The sequence below is a fragment of the Lagenorhynchus albirostris genome, chromosome 17 (assembly GCF_949774975.1).
Source record: "Lagenorhynchus albirostris chromosome 17, mLagAlb1.1, whole genome shotgun sequence".
NCBI lineage: Eukaryota > Metazoa > Chordata > Mammalia > Artiodactyla > Delphinidae > Lagenorhynchus > Lagenorhynchus albirostris.
Genome location: NC_083111.1, coordinates 53,470,341 through 53,485,441, shown reverse-complemented (window position 1 = coordinate 53,485,441; position 15,101 = coordinate 53,470,341). Strand labels below are relative to the sequence as shown.

At 38.6% G+C, this 15,101-nt stretch overlaps 1 non-coding gene across 1 annotated transcript; it reads left to right on the top strand.

The window, feature by feature from the left end:
* The first annotated feature begins 14,497 nt into the window (after positions 1 to 14,497).
* On the top strand, positions 14,498 to 14,604 carry LOC132508438 (U6 spliceosomal RNA). The gene has a single exon (XR_009536577.1). It is a non-coding gene; the product is annotated as a U6 spliceosomal RNA (small nuclear RNA).
* Positions 14,605 to 15,101: the final 497 nt, after the last annotated feature.

Sequence of the window (15,101 nt, the reverse complement as noted above, 5' to 3'; positions counted from 1 at the left end):
GATTTATGCAAAGTAATCCTCCTATTAAAACCAAATAAAATAAAATACCACTCACTCACTCAATCTAAATAATGTTTAATTGCTTCAAAAATTCACATGTTGGAAGGTTTATGCCTAAGGTTATGGCAGAAGAAAAAAGAGGTTTGGTTCCCCCAAACTTACATGTGACTGTGGTAAACACTGAAGCAGGGTAAGGAGCGTGCCCATGCTCCATGAGAGAGCATGAACTATTGTTTAGAAAGCAGTATTGAGGGGCTTCCCTGGTGGCGCAGTGGTTGGGAGTCCGCCTGCCGATTCAGAGGACATGGGCTCGTGCCCCGGTCTGGGAGGATCCCACATGCCGCGGAGCGGCTGGGCCCATGGGCCGTGGCCGCTGAGCCTGCACGTCCGGAGCCTGTGCTCCGCAACGGGAGACGCCACAGCAGTGAGAGGCCCGTGTACCGCAAAAAAAAAAAAAAAAAAAAGAAAGCAGTATTGATACAACAACTACCAAACTGACACCTACAACAAGCATGCTCATTGAGGACCAGCTAACTATTCCAGAGGGAGGGAGTGCAGGAGAAAAGGTGGTGGGGGAAAGAGAGAGAGAGAATGAAAAAGAATAAGAACCAGTGGGAAACCAGACCTGGGTTCCAATCCCAGCTCTAGCGCTTACTAGTTATATAATCTTGGGAAAGTTGTATCTGAGTCTCAGTTTCCTTACCTGTGAAAAGGGGATAGTGCTGCCTTCTTCATGGATGATTACAAGGAATACAAGAGATCATTTTCTTAAGCACATAATTAGTGGCTGATAAGCGTCAGTCATTCATTAGTTACTAATCTAAATGAGAAGACAGGTTGAGATGAGCGTAGAGGAATAATGGAGGGGTACTTAGCACGGTCAGGGAGGGAAAGGGCTACCAGCACATATTCTACTTGCTTGAGCTATTTCTCCAGGACCAGCCATGTTTCTCTCCTCTCAACACTTAATATTTTCACAATGGAGTCATAATTGCTCATGAACTAAGATGTAAAAATCCCATTGTTTCTTGGAGAAAGAACGAGTATAAAAAAAAAGTCTATGGTTATTACAGTAACCCTCTGAGTGATAAAAAAACCAGTTTCCACGGAGACACGACAGATTTTTCAGAGAAATAGCAAAAGCTCACAGTTTTTATTTCATACAAGTCATAAATGTGTGACTTTTATTACTCTGGGAGAAGGGGATTGCTGCCTAATGGGACTGTTATTTGAACAATCTGCTTCCCAATATGGAATTAGTAAGTCAGTATACTCGGGCTCAGGGATGGTGGGGAAATGAACCAATCCTACCCATGTCAACTAGGAGAACACGTTCTTCTTACTGTTCATGGCAGAATCATTTTGGAACTAAGAACAACCTTGGTCCAGCTCTCTCACTTTGCCAACAAGGGAATTAAGTACAGAGTCTCTCAATCTAGTTTGGTGACTTGTTCAGAACCCATGCAAAAAGGAAATGACATGGCCAAGAGGCAAACATAGGTCTTTTCCATGAGGTCAAAATGACTATTCTATCCCTTAATACTAACACATTTAGAACTTTGATAAATACTTAATGAATGGGTGAATGAACTCTAACTTTCAAATTAGGTCATTTTCCACTTCATGTGGCTACTGCGCCTCTTCTTTCTTAAGGATAAACTTTCCTCTCTCCTACCCAACGCTCTGGTAACTGCCCATCCTTCCCCCTTCCCTCTGCACCTAACCCCTTCTTGAAAAAAATCATTTGCACTTACGGTAGATATGCCATGTTCTCTCAATCCCCTATGACACAGCCTTCGTTATGCCCACTCTCTGGACTGTCTCTCTTTTTGCTCCACCTCTATTCATCTAGTGAGGAGGGCTTATTAGACTTGGTTTGAGCATCTTCTATTCCTGGAAACTTTTCCTAGACTCCCTAATCACCTCCAGGCTGGGATAATGCCCTTCCTATGTGCTCTCATAGCATCCCTGAGTTACTCAGTCACAGTCTGCTGCAGCCTTCTGTTTACTCAACTGCACTCCTCTCTAGACTGTAAGTCCCCTGAGGACAGGAACCAAGTGTTATCTGCCATTGAAGCCCTAATGTCAGTGGAGCCCAGCATATAGTAAGTGCTCAATAAATGTCTGACAAAAGACTAGATAAGGGCTTCCCTGGTGGCACACTGGTTGAGAGTCAGCCTGCCGATGCAGGGGACATGGGTTCGTGCCCTGGTCCGGGAAGATCCCACATGCCGCGGAGCGGCTGGGCCCGTGAGCCATGGCCGCTGAGCCAGCGCGTCCGGAGCCTGTGCTCCGCAGCGGGAGAGGCCACAACAGTGAAAGGCCCGCGTACCGCAAAAAAAAAAAAAAAAAAAAAAAAGACTAGATGAATGCTACTAATTAATTTCATACAACTATCTATAACTCCAGTAGCCTGTATCACTCAAAACAAAAGTAGAAATATTTCTATTTGATGTTTCCTATCATCTGAGTTTGATTTATAAAAGTGGAGGAGTTAAGAAGTAAGGTTCATACCTTCCCTTTCCCAGTGGTCTCAAACCAAATACAAGTCCCTACCTAAATGCGCTGAGTTCTTTGAGCATGCTTTTAACACTAAGTAGAAAGCAAATGGGAGGGTTATTCCCACTGTGGTCTAAAAACTTTTGGAAAACTAAAGGTGGGGAAGGTCCCAGCATCCTATTTTTCCCAACTGATTTAACAGGATTAAACCATATCCAAACTGGCAACTCCCTTAAGGTGCCTTTCCTACCATGGCTTTGTAACCTAGGAGGCCTAGCTTTTTTCATATGCCACTACCTGTACCTCTAATATCCTCACCAACTCCACTTTTGGACATTTTTATTAAGTATCCATGCTAGTTCTCTAGGACTGCCATAAAAAATACCACAAACAGGGAGGCTTAAATAACAGAAAATTTATTGTCTCACGTTCCAAAATCCAAGGCATCAGCAGGACCGGTTACTTGTGAGGGCTGTAAGGGAAAGATCTGCTCCAGGCCTCTCTCCTTGGCTTATAGATGGCTGTCTTCTCCCTATGACTCTCCAAATGGCATTCTCCCTCTATTCATATCTCTATGTCCAAATTTCCCCTTTCTATAAGGATACCAGTCATATTGGAGAAGGGCCCACACTAATGACATCATATTAACTTGATTACTTCTGTAAAGACCCTATCTCCAAATAAAGTCACATTCTGAGGTACTGAGGGGACACAATTCTTCCTGTAACAGTACTCAGTGTCATAGACAAAGGGGTTTTGCTGGGCTGACAGACAATGTCTCATCACTCTATTGAGAATTCAAGGTATCTACACATTGTTTGATTTGCTGGTTTTCTTAGACACTATAACTTATTGCCACTACTCTTTCAGCCCAAAGTGCTGGCTAGGGTATGCTCTTCCATGTTCTTAGTTCTCTGGTTCCCTAAGGATCCCACTGCTACTATATTTAATTCAAAGAAAATTGTATCTCACTAGATTAGCTTTCTGATATGGACCCAACAGTGCCCCAAACAAAAACCCTAATTTGTTGAGCACTTAACGTTCCAATAAATGTGTTAAGTTCTTTACTTTCATTATCTGATTTTATCCACAAAAAACCCTATGAGGTAGGTATCATTTTGGAGATAAAGAAATTAGAGTTAAGAGGCTAAAAGATTTTCCAAGGTCACCAGGCATAAACATGGCTGAGGTAGACTTTAAATCCAGGAGGTCTGACTTCAGATAGAGAATGCTTAACCAACTTACCAGGCTATACTACTTCCCTGATTATTTTCTTTGATGCTGTAGGAACTAACCCCAAAGAGGAATTTCTAAGCCAAAAGTGATAGAATCTGGAAATGCCAAGTTCTTTCCCAGGCATTATTCTCCTCATACATGGAAGGTCCTTCACTGTGATAGTCTCTCCCTTTGCCCAACCTCTCCAATAGGCTTGCTAAGCGTAACTAGTCTAATGGACACTACATGGCGGTCTGCTAGTAGAAGCACACCTGTCTGTACGTTCCTAATCAAATCTGGGAAAGTGGAAAGGCTTCTATTACACAGATTCTCCTAAAGACACCCCCCTATTCCCATTATGCCAACCTCCCATGGTGAATGCGGAAAGCATTTAGACAAACCTCTTCATCATGCCTGTTGTGCTTAAACATAGTTAGGAGGATAAAAATTCCCAGCTTTTATGGACTGCAATAGATGGTATCTTCAAAAGGTCCTTTTGCTGTGTTTATAACTCTAAATGATGACAAATTGGTTTGAATTAGCTCTACAGTTTTGAAATAGGGGTGTTGCAACTTTGGAGTTTATTGGAGGCAGAAATTTCCACTTTTGACCAGACTGTCTGCTAATGTACTAAGTTATACTGAGCATAACTCAAAAAACAAAACTGCAAAGCATTCTAACGAGCCTTTATTTGCATAATTGCTTGTGACCCCAATCAACAGCACCATTCCCCACCCTGTGGGCCTTGATGAAAATTCTGATCTCTCATTTTGGGAATTTGTTTTTCACTTTTTTGCTGTATTCCTATAGTGACCGTATCTCACAGGGCTCCTCCCCTTTAAGTGTGAGAAGTCTTTTTCAGTGTACTTCCTTGGGCACAGAAGTGGGAATAAGAGTAATGATTAACCTTATAGAGTACTTACTGACTAACAGAAACTGTGCTAGGAGTTTTTACTCATTATCCATTAATTCTTTAACAACCATATAAAGTCAGTATTAGCATCCACCCTACTTTACAGGAGTTTTGCCCAAAGCACACAGCTAGGATATGGTGGAGCCAGGATTTGAATTCCATCTGAATTATACTAAATCCCCTGTTTATGGGTTATATTGTATCCCACAAAATTATAGTTCATTCCTCAGATGGCACAGGTGCCCACAGGAGCTGGAAACCATATCTCAACTCAGTATTACTAAGCGCTTTGTCTATAGCTGCTGTTACTCAAGGAACCAACAGAAGTGTGTGTGGAGAGGGGTTGAGGGGAGAAAAATCAGAAGGATTCCTTACCTTCTTTGTAACTTATAGCAGTTTTGGAACTTCCTTATTTTAGCATCCAACATATTGTAATAATGGAGAGTGAAAATGGAATTTGCCCATTTATTATACTGGTTTTACTAAGTGGTAAAAATTTTGTATCATTTTTAGATACTCAAAAGGGAAATGATAGTATTAAAAAGAGAATAAGAGAATTCCCATATTAATTTTTTTTAAAGTCTCCATACAATAACTTCTAGCCCGTCCAAGATTGCTTAATACCGATTAGTAATGACAATGAAAAATCATTTATGGATTTTTTTGTGAGTGTTCAGAGATACTAATGGGTTTTAGAGTTACTTGGGAATCTTCCTGAGGTCAAAGGAAGAAAATAAAGTATGAAGTGATAATAAAATGTATAAAGCGACTAATGGACAGGTTGTATACATATAATGGTTCCAGCAAAGAAAAAACATTCAATTTTTACAGCATACATTTAAACAAATGGAAATCTCACTGCCATAGCCTCTTGTCTTCACTCAAGAGCTAGTAAGGATGATAACATTGTGTATCACCACTGTCCATATCAGATTCTCAACAATTTCTCAGCCATCAGGTCACTGGCCTCAACCACCTCCACAGCCACTCCCACCCTCAGCTGCCAAAAATCTTATAAAAAGTAGTGGGAAAATAATGCCGCATTTAATGAGGCACCAATAAAATGACTTGATCTTACACAGCACAAATAACTAACTAACTCAAGTATGGCTTTTACATGGCAAACATTAATGCTGCAAACAGCTTCCCACAGCCCATGGAGGGATCATGTATCTCTCCAAGCTTTTGCTATATGTGTAAGCCAACAAAATGACAACAAATCAAATGAAATAAAAAGGTGTATGATATCATAAAATTTTGAATTGTAGGAGGGAAATTCAGAGTAAAATTTAATTTGAGGATTTCATTTTAAATCACACAATAGCACTCTTGATTTCCCCAATATAGAGACAAACACAAATAATGTTTTATCAAAAATAAATGTATTAGAGATATGCAATAATGTAAATAATGTAGAAAAACGATGTAACAGATATACTAGAATAATGGATGCTATCATTTCAAAAGAATTTTGTGTGGAGTCATCAGTGGAGCTAATGAAGGAGGATGGATGAGATGTTTAATTGTTGTCCAATAAAACCATCTTGATTCTGGCTCACAGTAAAGTAGGTCTTAATATCTAAGGTCATCAAGTCAACTGGCTACATTATTGAGTGATTCCATTATACGCTGATTATTCTTCTGGGGTTTAGAGTGTACACAAAGTTTATATTAAGTATGCTTGACCTACTACGTAACTCTTACATACTATTCCTGTATTTGAAGAATGCATTTGTTTGAAGTAGGATGTAATTGGTATTTTCCAAATATAAAATCTCTCTTTTAGATATATCAGACTTCATAACTACAACATCCCTATAGTAAAATTAAGCTTGTTTCCAGGTTAATATTGAGCAGAGAGTCTTAAAAATGAATAGATTTCCTCATGAGCAAAATAATTCAACAAGAATTATTTTGTATAGTGGGCAACAGACTAAGCACATCGGGAATATTAAGTGATATACAATTGATAAAGTATACCCTACAAACATTCAACTGCTATACCTTATCTTTAAACCTTAAACTGTGATCCTATTTTTAATCTGAAGAATTCACATCTGCAATATATAATTTTAGGTTTTGTTTGGAAAAGAAAATTTGAACAGTCCAAAAGAATTTTTAGTACTGAGAAGGGAAGAGTAAAGCTACTTGTGAACTGGAAAGCAATAGAAGAAAACACTTTCAAGGGAATACTGGAAAGAAATATGTTAGTATTTAACCGTGATCTCATCGCATAACTATATAGAGTATCTACCTCATCATATTTTGATTTGTTCTTTATGGTACGAACATAGGGAAAATTTTTAAAACACAAATGCAGAATTACAAAACTTGGTTCCCTGCTTTCATGTTTCATTGCTACCTTCTCACATATGTGGTTTTTGTTGCAGTTAACAGTTTAAAATCTGTGTGCTCCCTCTTCCAAATGATTCACAAGTATGTGAGATAAGCTCTAGGCATCCAAGTCAAAGTCACACCACTTGCTGCCCAGTGAGAAACACACATCTAAATTCTTATCTGTCCTCACCTCTCACCCTCCACCTCTCTCCCTCCAGAGTTTTCACTAACAAGAAAGAACATTCTGTGGGAAATGTTTGTAGAAACTCTAAATGCTTTAAAATATACCAAACTAAACAGGATAATTCATGTTAGTGTGGCTCTCTGTCTTTCCAGCATTAGCTGATAAATTATCTTTTTTCTGGTACTTTAAAACATTGTGAAATAAATCTGGATGAGAGTATTTGAGAGATAACCAAAGTAAGGAGGAATAATAAGTAATTTCCTTTAGCATGTTATAGACACACAGTCCCTCCACAATAAGAAATGTTATTTTGGTAATACCTTTATCTTTACTATGGTTTACAACTCCAGGGTTTTCAAATGCAAATATTCTTTTGAATCTTTTGAATGCCAATTAAGTGCATGCTCAGTGGATAGATATTATGAGAGAAATGAAAGATATAAAATAGAGTGGCTTATCTTTAAAATATAAAATATTTAAAATTCAGTTGACGATGCTATATATTTTTTAATAAGATACACAGATTTATAAATACATATGTATAAGTTTTTTGACAGAGGACCACAGAAAGAGTGCTGGAATCCATGAAATTCATATAAGAAAGAAGCAATCACTTTTTTGTGGGCTGGTCCAGAAAGGTTTTACAGAGAGTTGGACCTTGAAGTATGGATAGAATTTCAATAGTTAGGAAAGAGTGGAATAGTGTGAGCAAAGGTCTAAAAGTTAGAAAACCCTAAGCAGATTCTGGAAAAAGTGGAAATAATTCACAATGGTCACCCAAATTCTGGTGCTTTAACAAGGGATGGTTTCATTAATTATTCTTCACCTTTCTTCCTGATTAGAGATTTTAGACACTGAGAAGATTATGGTGGTGTTCCCATTCATACTCACACATATATATTTAAAATAAAAGGAAGAGAGCCTTTAAAATGAGTCAAAGGAAGTCAAAATTCTGATTTGTTTCATTTTGGAATAATAAAATCTATTGGGTGCGGTGTTGTTGGTTCCCCTACTTTGCTGATGAATTAAGTTTACAAGATTGTGTTTATCCTGCCACTGGGAAATCCAAGACTATGGCTGGCAGAATTAACCTTAAGGAACGCAGTTATATCTCCCAAAGTTTTTAGTTTTTATATAAGGAAAAGATTAGACTCAGAATTCTTCAACCTCAGCACTATAGATATTGGGGGTCAGGTGATTCTTTGTTGTAGGGGACTGCCCTGTGCTTTGTAGGGTAGTGGGCAGCATCCCTGGGGCCTCTACCTACTAGACGGCAGTAGCAGTTGTAACAACCAAAAATGTGTCCAGATATTGCCAAAAGTCCTCTGGGGACAAAATCACTCCTTAAGAACCAGGGGTTAGAGGAAGGCATTAAAACTAGTGAATTAACAGGAAAACCCACCAAATTTCCCCAGAAAATTCAGAAATACCTTTCCAAGCTCTATTTGCACTTATATATTAATTGACTATTTAGGAGTGAGAAGACACTGATTGTGTGTATTGTCTGTTACCATCAGTATTGGACCAAGAGATGAGTAGGTAGATAACTAATTATATACAAGCCGAAAGATTAACACAAATCAGGAAACCATTAATGGCTATTCACAGCCAACACAGAAACATTGTTATCTGCACCTGTGAGAAACATTTGATACAAAACAATGAAGCCATCAGAAAACTATCAGTTTGGGGGATAAGTTGATTTTTGAAATTTGTGGCTTCCTTGAACTTCAAAAGCCAATAAAGGCAGTAAAACTAGATCCCACTTGGAAAAGTATTTGTTTATTCTGCTTCTCTGTAGCCAAAGCTAACAATCTTAATGGTTTTAAACACCTTAATATTTCACAGCATTGGGAAGGCCTAATTTGCAGATAGACATATCTATCTATACATGAGCACATGTCTTCATGAGAGCCTTGACATACAGTCAAAACTAACTTAAAAGCATTTAGACTTAATTATTTCTAAACAATGAGTCAAGGGCAAACAAAATGGTGAGCTGGTTATCTTTTTTTTTTCTCAGTTAAAATATAAAGTAGAATTTAAAAAAGAAGAAAAGAAAAGGAAAGGAAAGGAAAGGGAAGGGAAGGGAAGGGAAGGGAAGGGAAGGAAAGGAAAGAAAAGGAAAGGGGAAAAGAAAAGAAAAGAAAAAAGAAGAAAAGAAAACAAAAGTGAAGAAGAGGGTAAGCAAAACAAAATCTCATCACCATAATCTCCCTGCCACTATTCTGAGAACAGTTCTGAAAGATATTTTTTATACTCCTAGACTTTTAAGCAACCTGAATGTAGGTACCATGTTACTTTAATCTTTATATTCCCAGCTCATAAAACATGGCTTATATAGTAAGTACTTAATACAGGTTTGTGATGTGAATTAATAAGATGAAAGAAGGAAAAGAATATCAATTAAAAACTCTGAAATATATGAGTACAAAGTTGACTATGAAATAATTTTTAATATGAACTCCCTTGTTACTATTTTTATTCACAGAGACTCTCAGCCTCTCATTCCAAAATTTTATCCTTTTACATGATCAAATCACACATTACTGAATTATAAAGTACTTATATAATTTCATGGGATTCCCAAAACAATCCTATGAAGTAAATACCATTATTTCTCTCATATAGAAAACACAATATTACAAGCTCAGAAAGGTTAAGTGATGCCCAAGGCAGTAAGTAATAGAGCAGGACTCAACACAAGCTTCAATTCTAAGCCACCCTGAGTATATAGTATCTCAAGTGATGTCAGTGGAGAATAACATTTAGCTTGCTGCGGTGTTTCAATTGCACATAGTTGTTAAAAAAAAACATGCACTGGTGTCAGGATCCCAGCCCCACGAATTACTAGTTTCGGATCTTGAGCAACTTCAACTCTCTGAATCTGTCTCTTCATCTGAAGAACTGAGTGATAATATCTACCCCACAGATTTGATATAAAGATTAAATGAGATAATGTGCTTAGCACACTTAGCACTTACCCCCTCAGTAGTAACCATTGCCATATTTCATCCCCAATCCAAAGGAATCTATGTCATAGTGGATACTGTTTATGTGGAGTTCTGAAGGTATCCAGACCATTTATGGCAACACCGGCACTTTCTGGTTTTCAGAACCTCTTGTCACTATGCCCTTTTATAAACTTTTACTCCGTAAATGTTGAATTTTCTGATTACTCAAAATTTGAATAGATTACATGTTAAGATATATGTGAAGTCCTGGGTCTGGGTAAGTAGAATTTGATGGTGGAACGTAAAAGAAAGCTTTCTAGTTAAAGAATTCACTAGGAAGATTTTTGAAAGTTCAGTTCTACATTTGTAAAGTTTAGGAGGCAATATAGGTCTCTTGCATGAATAAAAATAGAGTGCTTCTCTGCTTATTTGGGGATTGACACTGTTGTAAGTGCTATACATATATTAGCTCATTTCAACCTGACACCAATATACATGAGGTAGGATTTATCATCACCATCCTCATTATATACAGATGGGGGAACAAGTACTGAGAAGTTAAATAACTTGACCAAGTCAACCCAGCTAGTAAGTAATGAGATGATTTGAATCCAGAGTTGCTGCCAGAGTCCATGCTCATATGCACTGTACTGTACTGCCCCTCTCCAGAGTATCCTATCACTAATCAATCACACATTCACAAGGAGTCTACAGAATGGTGCAATCACCCCTGTACATTTCACATCAAGCCTTCTGTCAGTTCACAGGGATGTCTGTAGCACATGCTGTTGATATCCTGCTCCACACTTTGACTCCCCAGTTCACTTACAGCTACAGTAAAATTCATGACAAATGGACAACTTCTTACCTGGGTTTCTCTTGACCCTGCCTGTCTAAAGGCTTTTTCAGGGACTATGGAAGCAGGACCTACCAAAGACAGGCACAACCTACAAGTACAGGAGAATTAAAGACCCTAGGGGCAAACTTCAATTAATGCAAAATAGGAATTAATAAATGCCCAGCTTCCCCATCCCATTCACTTTCTCAAAGGGCCCCTAGTGGAACTGAGTCCAGTTTGCCCACAGCAGTAAACTGTTCATTAAAATACCTGGTATTGGCTCTCTCCACCTCCTTGTCTCACTTTCCACACACCCTCACTTATGTTTTCTGGGATCATCTTTTAAATAGGCTACCTGCACCCATGGCCTTTTCTCAAGTTCTGCTTTGGAACAACCCGAATCAAAGTAAATCAGCTGGGCATCCGGAAGTTCCTTGCTGTCTACAATCCCACGATCCCCTTGACCCCAGCTCCATCTACGTCAGCTTGCCAAGGACCAGGCTTCATGGGAGGAGCATAGTGGAATGATGAGGGGCTTCAGAAGGAGCCTTTGATTCTTTGGATTCTTCAAATTGAAACAAAAACAAACACTTCCTCTTGCTGATGTCGACCATTCTCATAATATTGCTTCAATAGGTTGTGATGCTAACCAAATTTCTTTCTCTCTACTTTTACTAAGGACTTCCTACCAAGAAGAAAGAGTAGGGGTAGAGAAGGGGTAAGAAGAGAAGAAAATACCATACCACCAGACAAGGATCACAAAAATCAAAAAAGTTATTAGTGTATCTAAAAAGATTGCTATGAATGTGCTGTGTGTGTCATTAGGAAGCTGAATGATCCTACGAAGTGATATCCTTCTGAGATATGGGATTCGGTGGAAAGAGTATGCACAAACCTTGAGACATACATACCTGAGTTTGAACTTCAACTTTATCAAAAAGAGTATGAAATTAGGGAAATTAACTTCCTGAAGCCCTATTTTTCATACATATACAATGGTGTGAAAATATCTGCCTCTCAAAATTGTTAAAGATTTAAATGAGATAAGGTATGTGGAACTTGCTGGCAAGTATTTAATAAAATTGGTTTCCTTTCCCTGTCTACCCATGCCCCATCCCGATCTGCCGCCCCACAGAGAAAATACCATGGAAAATTTTCTTAATGATCTTCAATCTTACACATGTAGCGATCTCTGCTGCTCTATTGTATTAACTTCCTGGAAATTCTTCTACATTTTTATGGTTAAAAAAACTAATTCAGCGAGCATTTCTTTTGTGGGCATTATGTGCCAGATTCTGCAGGCTAACTAAGGAAAAGTAAAGAATCAGGGAACGTCAGGAAAGATGAAAATAAACATCAGATATTGAAACTACAGAGCCAAAGATGTGGGAAGTAAATTTAAGACAAGTGAATAATAGCTTCTATTATGTGCCACTGAAATAGCAAGGAAAATAGATAAGCCTCCCTATCCCTATGAGAAATGGACTAGTTTTCAACAAACTACTTTTTTTAAAAGCAGCAGCAGCAGCAGCAAAGGGCATAGACTACCTTTTTTTTTTTTAACATCTTTTTTTGGAGTATAATTGCTTTACAATGGTGTGTAAGTTTCTGCTTTATAACAAAGTGAATCAGCTATACATATACATATATCTCCATATCTCCCCCCTCTTGCATCTCCCTCCCACCCTCCCTATCCCACCCCTCTAGGTGGTCACAGAGCACTGAGCTGATCTCCCTGTGCTATGCGGCTGCTTCCCACTAGCTATCTACCTTACGTTTGGTAATGTATATATGTCCATGTCACTCTCTCACTTCGTCCCAGCTGACCCTTCCCCTCCCCATGTCCTCAAGTCCATTCTCTACATCTGTGTCTTTATTCCTGTCCTGCCCCTAGGTTCTTCAGAACCATGGTTTTTTTTTTTTTTTTTTTTAGATTTCATATATATGTGTTAGCATATGGTATTTGTTTTTCTCTTTCCGACTTACTTCACTCTGTATGACAGACTCTAGGTCCATCCACCTCACTACAAATAACTAAATTTTGTTTCTTTAGATGGCTAATATTCCATTGTATATATGTGCCACATCTTATTTATCCATTCATCTGTCGATGGACACTTAGGTTACTTCAGTGATAGACTACCTTTTATCTCTGATTCCAGCATAGACTCTTCTACCTTTCACATTTCTCCCATGGAGTTATGTGGCCCCTAATTAAGAGGATCAACAAAAGCAAGTTTTGTACATAAGTGTACTTCAGAATGTTTTGAATAACTTTGCAAAATAATCTAACTTTAAATCAGAGGAGCATGCATGTATGTGAATAACTCCTCTTTCAGAACCTGAAACCTCCTTTAACTCTTAGAGCTTAAGCCTTCTCAGGGCAGGACCCACATTTAAGATCTGACTAGAAAGCTGGAGAGGATGCCCACCCACAGTTACATCCATTCCATAGAGACAGAGAAAAAGCACAGGGAGCTGTGGCCTGGGGTCACCCAAGATCCAGCTTGCACTAAAGTTTATTACATATATTGCGGTGGCCCATTCACCTCTTTGGTGACTGGAAATTGTGGATGGTGGACAGGTCTCAGCCCTCATGCTGAGTCACAGGATCAATGCAACATCCGTACATGCGTGTGGGATTCAGAGAAGTCCAGAACCTTCAGCAGGCCAATACTCCCATATCTCCAAACTTCAATAACTACTTATTTTGTAAATTACTCTGCTTATTTTTGGAAGATTTTTAAAATTATTACTCAGAGTTCCTAATTTCTCTTCCTAGTTTCTATTCCTGGGAAGCAGTATTTCATAGAGGTAACAATATTTCTTAACTAGAAATATAACTTCTTGACTTGAATACTTACTCTGCCACTTAATAGCCATATAAGCTCTCTGTGCCTCAATTTCCTCACCAACAGAATTAGGATTGATAATAACACTTATATGATAAAGTTGTTCTTGGGATTAAATAAAGGTTTAAAACTGTGCTGTAGGGCTTCCCTGGTGGTGCAGCGGTTGAGAGTCCGCCTGCCGATGCAGGGGACACGGGTTCGTGCCCCGGTCCGGGAAGATCCCACATGGCGCGGAGTGGCTGGGCCCGTGAGCCATGGCCGCTGAGCCTGTGTGTCCGGAGCCTGTGCTCCGCAATGGGAGAGGCCACAACAGTGAGAGGCCCGTGTACCGCAAAAAAGAAAAAACAAAAAAACAAACAAACAAAAAAAAACCTGTGCTGTAAGCTATTATGTCTGGTACAAATATATAATAATTTTCTTTCTTAGAAATGAATACTTACAGAAAGGAGACAATGATTTACCAGGTTCTTTGATATGGCCCTGGGCTGCCCATAGCATTATCAACCTTATAAATACTGGACAATGGTGCAAACAATGATGATCCACTATCATGGCTTATATTTTGCTGCCTGGGTGAAATTGTTTGGGTGGTTACTAAAACTTCTCTATTATGTCTGTTTTGTCACATTAATCCATCTAAAAATCAAACCAGTGCATAAGGTCACTGAACCATTCTTTTCTATTTCAACAAAAAACAGTAAATGTGTGCTCGCTTCAGCAGCACATATACTAAAATTGGAACGATACAGAGAAGATTAGCATGGCCCCTGTGCAAGGATGACACACAAATTTGTGAAGCGTTCCATATTTTTAACTGACAAAGGATTAATCTCCAAAATTTATAAGCAGCTCATGCAGCTTAATAACAAAAAAACAAACAACCCAATTCCAAAATGGGCAGAAGACCTAAATACACATTTCTCCAAAAAAGATATACAGACTGCCAACAAACACATGAAAGAATGCTCAACATCACTAATCATTAGAGAAATGCAAATCAAAACTACAATGAGATATCATCTCACACCAGTCAGAATAGCCATCATCAAAAAATCTAGAAACAATAAATGCTGGAGAGGGTGTGGAAAAAAGGGAACCCTCTTGCACTGCTGGTGGGAATGTGAATTGGTACAGCCACTATGGAGAACAGTATGGAGGTTCCTTAAAAAACTACAAATAGAACTACCATATGACCCAGCAATCCCACTACCGGGCATATACCCTGAGAAAACCATAATTCAAAAAGAGTCATGTACCAAAATGTTCATTGCAGCTCTATTTACAATAGCCCAGAGATGGAAACAACCTA